Consider the following 7,272-nt stretch of genomic DNA (forward strand, 5'->3'; position numbering starts at 1 on the left):
CTTTAGATGCCTACCTTCATGCATAACTTACAGATTAATTAGTCAGGTGTTAATTAATTAATTAATTCATTTGTCCTTCCCATAGGGATTTATACATTTCATTTATACCAGTCTAAATATTTAATACATTTATTTTCAAAACAATTTGAAGAGGGTGCTATAGGAGAAGTAGGTTATTACTGAAACAGCAACACATTGCAGTGCCCTTATGGTTATTTTGATGATAATTCTTCACAAATATTGCTCTAACTATCAGACAAAATGCTAGCGGACAACATACTAATGATCGGCAAAGCACAGTGCACCACACTAAAGATCACAGTGCTCCATATGTATGAAATTGCTTTTGACTACTTCAGGGGGAATTGAAAACTTACAGCGATGTTGCATCATGCCTGACTGATAAGCTGGGCAAGTCTAGTATTCACCCATAACACAGATCCTGCGACTTCAGTAAAATGGCAAATGGTGACTACTCATGATTAAATGACCAGTAACGAAAATTGGTGAAGTGTGTTCATAGAGGCCACACCCTCAGACGACACAGTATTAGTCACAATAGTTAATAATATTACAGACATACAGGGTGTTTCTTTTTTTCTTTTTCTTTTTATTAAAAAAAAAAAAAGCTATTTGAGGCTGGAAATCCACCACAACCAACAAATCTACTAACACCAAAACATTTCTAGTAGGGAATTAGCTGAAAAACACATGCAAACATAACAAAAAACACGTATTGCATATCACATTTAAATGTTATACATAAAAGAGGGAAATATCAAGGATGCTTTTAGAAAACACTAAAATATGTGTGTCAGGGGATTGTGACTATTGTATTTGATAGTTTTAGTTGGAGAGCATGACTATTTGAGTGCAGAAATATATTTATTTATATTTTATTTCATAGAACTGCTTTGTGTGCTGCTTATTTCAACTTAAGAGGAGCTCCATGTTGAATGAAGTTGAATGGAAATTTTATAAAAATAACAATAATAATAATAATAATAATAATGATCATGATAATAATAATAATAATAATAATAATAATAATAATAATAATATTCATCATCATCATCTCTCCATTCTTTTCACCACTTATCCTACTGGGTCAAGTCAGGATGCCAGTCTATCACAGGGCACAATCGCACACACACTTACACACCCACACACACATTCACACGCTACAGACAATTTAGAGATGCCAATCAGCCTACAGTGCATGTCTCTGGACTAAGGAAGGAAACCCCTGAGGCAAGAGGAGAACATGCAAACTTCACACACACACAAGGTGGAGGCAGAAATCGAACCCCTAACCCTTGAGGTGCGAGGTAAATGTACAAACCATAAAGCTACTGTGCCCCCCACAACAACAACAACAACAACAACAACAACAATAATAATAATAATAATAATAATAATAATAATATCTGACAGCTTTAATTTCTATTAAATCATTAAATATTCCATAAATAATATTTATATGCATACAACTATATTATAAATAACAGTTTCTGTAACTGAGGAAACCCCAGGTGAGGTTATGACCACAAGACTGCAGTTGAATCCTATGCGGTAGAATGTTCATTAATATTTAGTGAGCTTCATTTCTGAAATCGAGATGACAGGACGGATATAAACCAGGTATTTAACGCATAGGTGATGTTCTCCTTCTTACCCTGCTCTGAATGTGTAACTGAAAAAGCGAAGGGATCAGTTTACTTTGTACATCATATCCTCCACCAGTGTGTGTGTCTGTGTGTGTGTGTGTGTGTGTGTGTGTTAACTGTGACTATGTGACTTCCGTCACTCTGATCACTATGAACATCTCCATCCGTAACCATTATTCCATGGAGTTGTACTTTACTCTGCTCTATACACCAAGTGGAGGATGTAGATGGAGAATATTCTGCAAAAAAAGTGCAGATTTTGTTTGGCCAGACCACAGACCTGGCCTTGTCACCTTGCACAAGGTGCAGAGAGTAGGATTGGGTGAGTAAAAATGAGAAGTGACAGGATATTGATTTGCTTATCACCACAGTGCAGACACACCGGGGTGGAGGGAGTGTGGGGGGTTGCTTATCAGACCTCTGCATCTGATAGAGAGAGAGAAAGTGAGAGAGAAGGAGAGAGAGAGGGGAGAAAAACAGATTTGTTAGCTGATTGGTTTGCTTCATTTTGGGCCTCGCTTGCTTGCAGTGTGTACTCCTGACAGCCATGCACTCTGGCAGTAAGGGTAAAAGGAGCTTTCTGTTGTGATAGGATTATTCGCCTAAATACGGTAATTGAAAAAAAAAGAGAGAGAGAGAGACTGCTATCTCTAAATAGTGTTTTCCAATTCTGCCCGCAATTAGGTGACTTTTAAAAATTTAACACGCAATGTTCAAGGAGAAAAGATCGCCTGCATATAAAAATGTGTCAGAAATAGGGGCAAGACAATTTTAGCACGGTTATGTGTGTGAGAGAGACAGTTCAGCGAGCTAGATCGGTTGTAGTTCATTTAGGTCAAGTCCAATACAAAGCAGTCAGAAGGGCCTCATTTACATAAAATGGATTCATTCTTTCTTTACTTTGATCGAAAACTTGGCATAACAATGAGACTTCGAAAATAGACCCTTTTTGACGCTTCAGGTGTTTTCTCTAATCACACTGAAATGGAAAATGTATTAGATCAATATCGAGCCAGTTGGTGGGCTGCTGTAGTTATTACTCTGCGTGTTCCTTTCTCGAAATCTCCCAAACAAGCTGTATATAAGCAATGTTAAAAACATGTTACTGCACAGTCAGACTCTCCACAGGTGTTTGGCAGGGTGGGGATAGCATCCATTATGGATGACATGCTTTTTAAAATGCATCGTGTAGCAGCACCAGCATGTGACTGGTGGACACCGGGAACTCATTACCCAGTCCTTTCACCCACGGGCTTCCTGGGCTCGTCACGTTCATTTTCTCTTCCCATTTGTTGGATAACAAATAGTAGTTCAATGCCCAGATGGGGATCGCTACCGTTTTAATAAAAAAGTCTTCTCCTCCATAAGACATGACTCCTCTTGGAAGAAACTGCTGCTTAGGTCATGATAGATCTCAGCATTGGTATGCTATAAAGGTTTAACACTCTTTCTTGCACTTGTCAAAATGAAGTGGAAACTATGGGAAATGAGATGCAGCACGCCTCTCTCTTTGTGCTGTCAGGTGATTAACTGACAGAGGTTGCTGATTCCATTAGGATCATTATGATAAAAGTGCATGCATTAACATTCCTCTGTTTGCTTTAGAGGAACGAACGAGATTAGGACAGAAAAAAAAAAACATCTACAATATAATACTAATAAGACTACTACTACTACTACTACTACTACTACTACTACTACTACGGCTTATTGACGCCATTATAAATGTAACATTGTGTTTCAAATCCTCTTTCACCCCCACAAAAAAAATCTAATAAATAAAATACTTCATTAAGAGAATAGGCAACAGAGAGCCTTACAAGCTTTTGGTTAAAACCATGGATTCATCAATCAATGTCTTACTTGTGTCAACAAAGGGATTTGTGTTTTTCAGGTCAAAAGGCTGTAACTAAACTTGTAGCAAATGTCCCTGAAATAGCGACAGTTCAGACTTTTTCATATTTTCATTACAAGCTTTACATTTGTCTATGAGAACCAGGAATTTTGTGCTTCACTTTGTAATGGTCCATGATATTGTCGTATACCTTTTCTCATGAATGCGCTTTTCAAAATATCTTGAAGTTTCATATTTGAAAATCCCCACACTTGACTTTCTTGCTTACTGCTATAAATTGGGAGGCCACTTTTCTTCCCCTAGAAAATCCAGTTCACAGCAAAAAAAAGAGAGGCACTGAATGACAAAACGTGATGCATGATATTATTTACCAAAATGTCAGAGTTGCCTGTAAGCACTTTAGACCTTGAAAAATACCTGGATCGGACACCGCTGAATGCCCGTGTTACACACACTGCAAGCCACTGGTCATCTAACACACCAGATTGTTCAATCTTTGCAGGTGAAAGGGGAGAAATTCTGTGTGGTTCTGGTAACAACAAAAGTCCAACTCATAGCTGCAAAGTTCATTTTGGTACAAGATTAGTCTTCAATATATGTGTCATTGAGGCAATAGAGTTGTCAGGCTATTAAAAAAAAAATTGATCCCCTAATGATTCTGTTAATAGAAAGATCCCTGGGACACAGGGGAGATAGAGGGAGGGAAAAAAGAGGGCTGATTAAACCATTTTCATTTACTTAACTTGCAGCGAATATTTCAATTAGAGCATCTCCAGGCAGAGAAGAAGTAATGTAGGGTTAAAACTAGAGATGGGAGAAAATGAGCTTCTTAAAAGGCGGAAATGAAGAATCCCACACATGCGAGAAGTCTTTTTCACAAGGTTTATCTCTGCCACTTCCACTCTCAGTGGTGTCACTCAATTTAATACGAAGACACTTTTTTTATCTCAGCCCCATTTGCGCCGATCCACAGTGAAAAGGTTCGACAACAGACGTGCAGTCCTCATGAAGCTTGTGAAGCTGCCTGAATGAGGACTCCGGGCAAAAATCTACCCTCCCAGCAAAAAAAATGAGACTTCCTGTGGCCCCCTCCTGCTGCCTGTCCCCATTACCATAAACCCACTCACTCATGAGAACCATTAATGCAGAGCCTTATTAAAAACCTATCAATACACGTGCTGCCATTGCACTAATGGGCAGGAATTCCTCTCCGTTAAGTCCGGACTTGCGGTTCCACTCTGGGCTAATGAGAGCCATCCCTCAGCATCTCTTTGGGCTAAATCACCTTTATTTGTATCTGCCTCCTCATGCTGTCTGTAATTTATGGAAGTGTGCACTATGGGGGACACATTAGTACTGGCCTAGAGGGCCACGCTTACAGGGTGATTCAGCTCCGTGCTCTGCGGCCCCATGGCGAGCTGTTAATTGTTCTTTGCTGTGAACCTGGTAATAAAAAGTAGAGCGGGGAGTCACTGATGCTGCTGCTGATAAGGCAATGCTTTGTCTACGTTTATTTTTAATGCAGAGTCAAAGGAGGATGCTTTCCAGTTCATGCCCTGCAGGAGTGTGCACCAATAGCTCAGAACAGGAACTGTATATTGCTCTATCAATCTGAGCGTTTTACAGCTTCTGCCTCTCTAGCTGTGAGAAATGTGGGAGTGTATTTACGCTGGCATTTACAGTTGGAGGCTGGTGTAAAGCCTAGCCTCTGTCACAAGTCAAGTTGGAAAGATGCTTTCCATGTCACACTTATGATACAGCCAGCATGCTTTCACGGTTGGATGTTTGCAGGATTCAGCAGGTTCATGCTTTTAATTTATTTCAAATTATAAGATTTTCTTTAGTTACCACTGAGCTGAAACTCAAAGAAAGATGACCTCAATAACAAATTCATAATCAACTATTAAGCTCAAATAAAAATGTTATACACAACTTTGTAAATAATTACTATAAGCTACAATGGTTTTCAAAGTCTGGCCCTGCGATGGACTGGCGACCTGTCTGGGGTGTTCCCCTGCCTTTCACCCTATGTGCGCTGGGATAGGCTCCAACAGACCCCCGTGACCCTAATTAGGAATAAGCGGGTATAGACAATGGATGGATGGATGGATGGATTTTAAAGTCATCTAAATTCATTGGTAGTTCTCTTAAGACTTAATGGTTTTCAGTTGCTTTTGATCCTAGTGATTTCAAATCCTTTTTAACAGTTTTACAGTGAAAACACCACAGATAAAAAACTTCAAAGCACAACAGACATCCACCGAGCTCTTAGTGAAAAGTCTGCTGTCCCGAAAACACGGCAGGAGCCCAGACACCCATGATGATAGAGTAAAAATCCTGATCTTGAAGAAGATTTCTTGCCATAAAGAGGGCCAAACCATTGAGCTCTGTCAGAAACCCCCTACCAGAGGTCACTCCTAAATGTATCAGAGCAGAGAAGCACAACCTCTTTGTCCTCTGCACATCAGTCAATCAGAGTAAGTTCCGTAACAGTTAGGTAAGATTTGTAGTGTCCATCCTGTAGTCAGTCATTTCAAATGCCACCAACCATTGCCAGAGATAAATGGGACATCAAAGTGCACGCCTCCATCTGCTCCCTGAAGCACTTTCTTGTCTCACTAGACTCACCACCAAGCTAGCCCCTGATCTTAGCACCCAACCAGATACTTTGCTACTTCAAATCAATTTAATTTATATAGCGCTGGATATTGTCTCAAAGCAGCTTTAGAAAAAAAACAAAAAAAAAAATAAGAATAAAAATCTAAAAAAGTTTAAATCTAAGTTTAAAATTAAATTTATATTTATCCCTAATGAGCAAGCCTGAGGTAACGGTGGCAAGGAAAAACTCCCTGAGATGATATGAGGAAGAAACCTTGAGAGGAACCAGACTCAAATCGAGCCCATCCTTATGTGGGTGACACTGGAGAGTGAGATTATAAATAATGTCCCTTTTATAGTTCAGTGGAGTTATGTAACCAGGAGCATCAGCCAGTATAATAGTCCATGCCACCTAACTTGATTTCCTGCCAAATACATCCAAGCATTTATTTGAAAACATTATTCGGAATTAACAGACACTAACTGGACACAAGTACACATAGGAAAAGGAGGTGCTCTACTAATTTTTTATTTGTTCACAGTGGATCTGATTTGCAATAGATATGTGAATTGGGATCGCAAAGGACACAATGAAAACGTTGTGACTGAAACTCACAATAATGACTGGAGCATGCAGCGTGAAGAGGTGGGACACAAGCATGTCGTTTATTTAGGTTATCCAAAAATTAGAGCTGTAGGCCATGACAAGAGACAAATACACAGGAATGTAATGCCACAAAGCGATAATTCCATAATCATACATATAACACATATACACAATAAAGTGGACAAAACCAGAAAGTAACTTGGATACACAGCCTGGGAAACAAAGGTTTAGAACAGCATAAACATTGAACATATAAACGAAGATATATACGTAGTATTTGGAAGAAGGGGGTGTGGCCTAGCACTGATTTGTGAATGGAGGGCGGAGCCAAAATGTAAATTGTAAGAATCAACACCCACCTATACAGGATTTCTCTAACATATGTTCTGTGTTTCATTGAGCAGCAGCAAGGATAAGCAAGGATGAGCAGCACCGTGTGTGTGCCTATGTACATGTATATATGTGCATAGTAAAATAAAATCATTGAAATATGAAAGAAATCTTTACGATTATCAAGAGCCCCTTTTCGAGGTGCCTGCTTTTAT

Source organism: Hemibagrus wyckioides, linkage group LG08 (genome assembly GCF_019097595.1).
Source record: "Hemibagrus wyckioides isolate EC202008001 linkage group LG08, SWU_Hwy_1.0, whole genome shotgun sequence".
Taxonomy (NCBI): Eukaryota; Metazoa; Chordata; class Actinopteri; order Siluriformes; family Bagridae; genus Hemibagrus; species Hemibagrus wyckioides.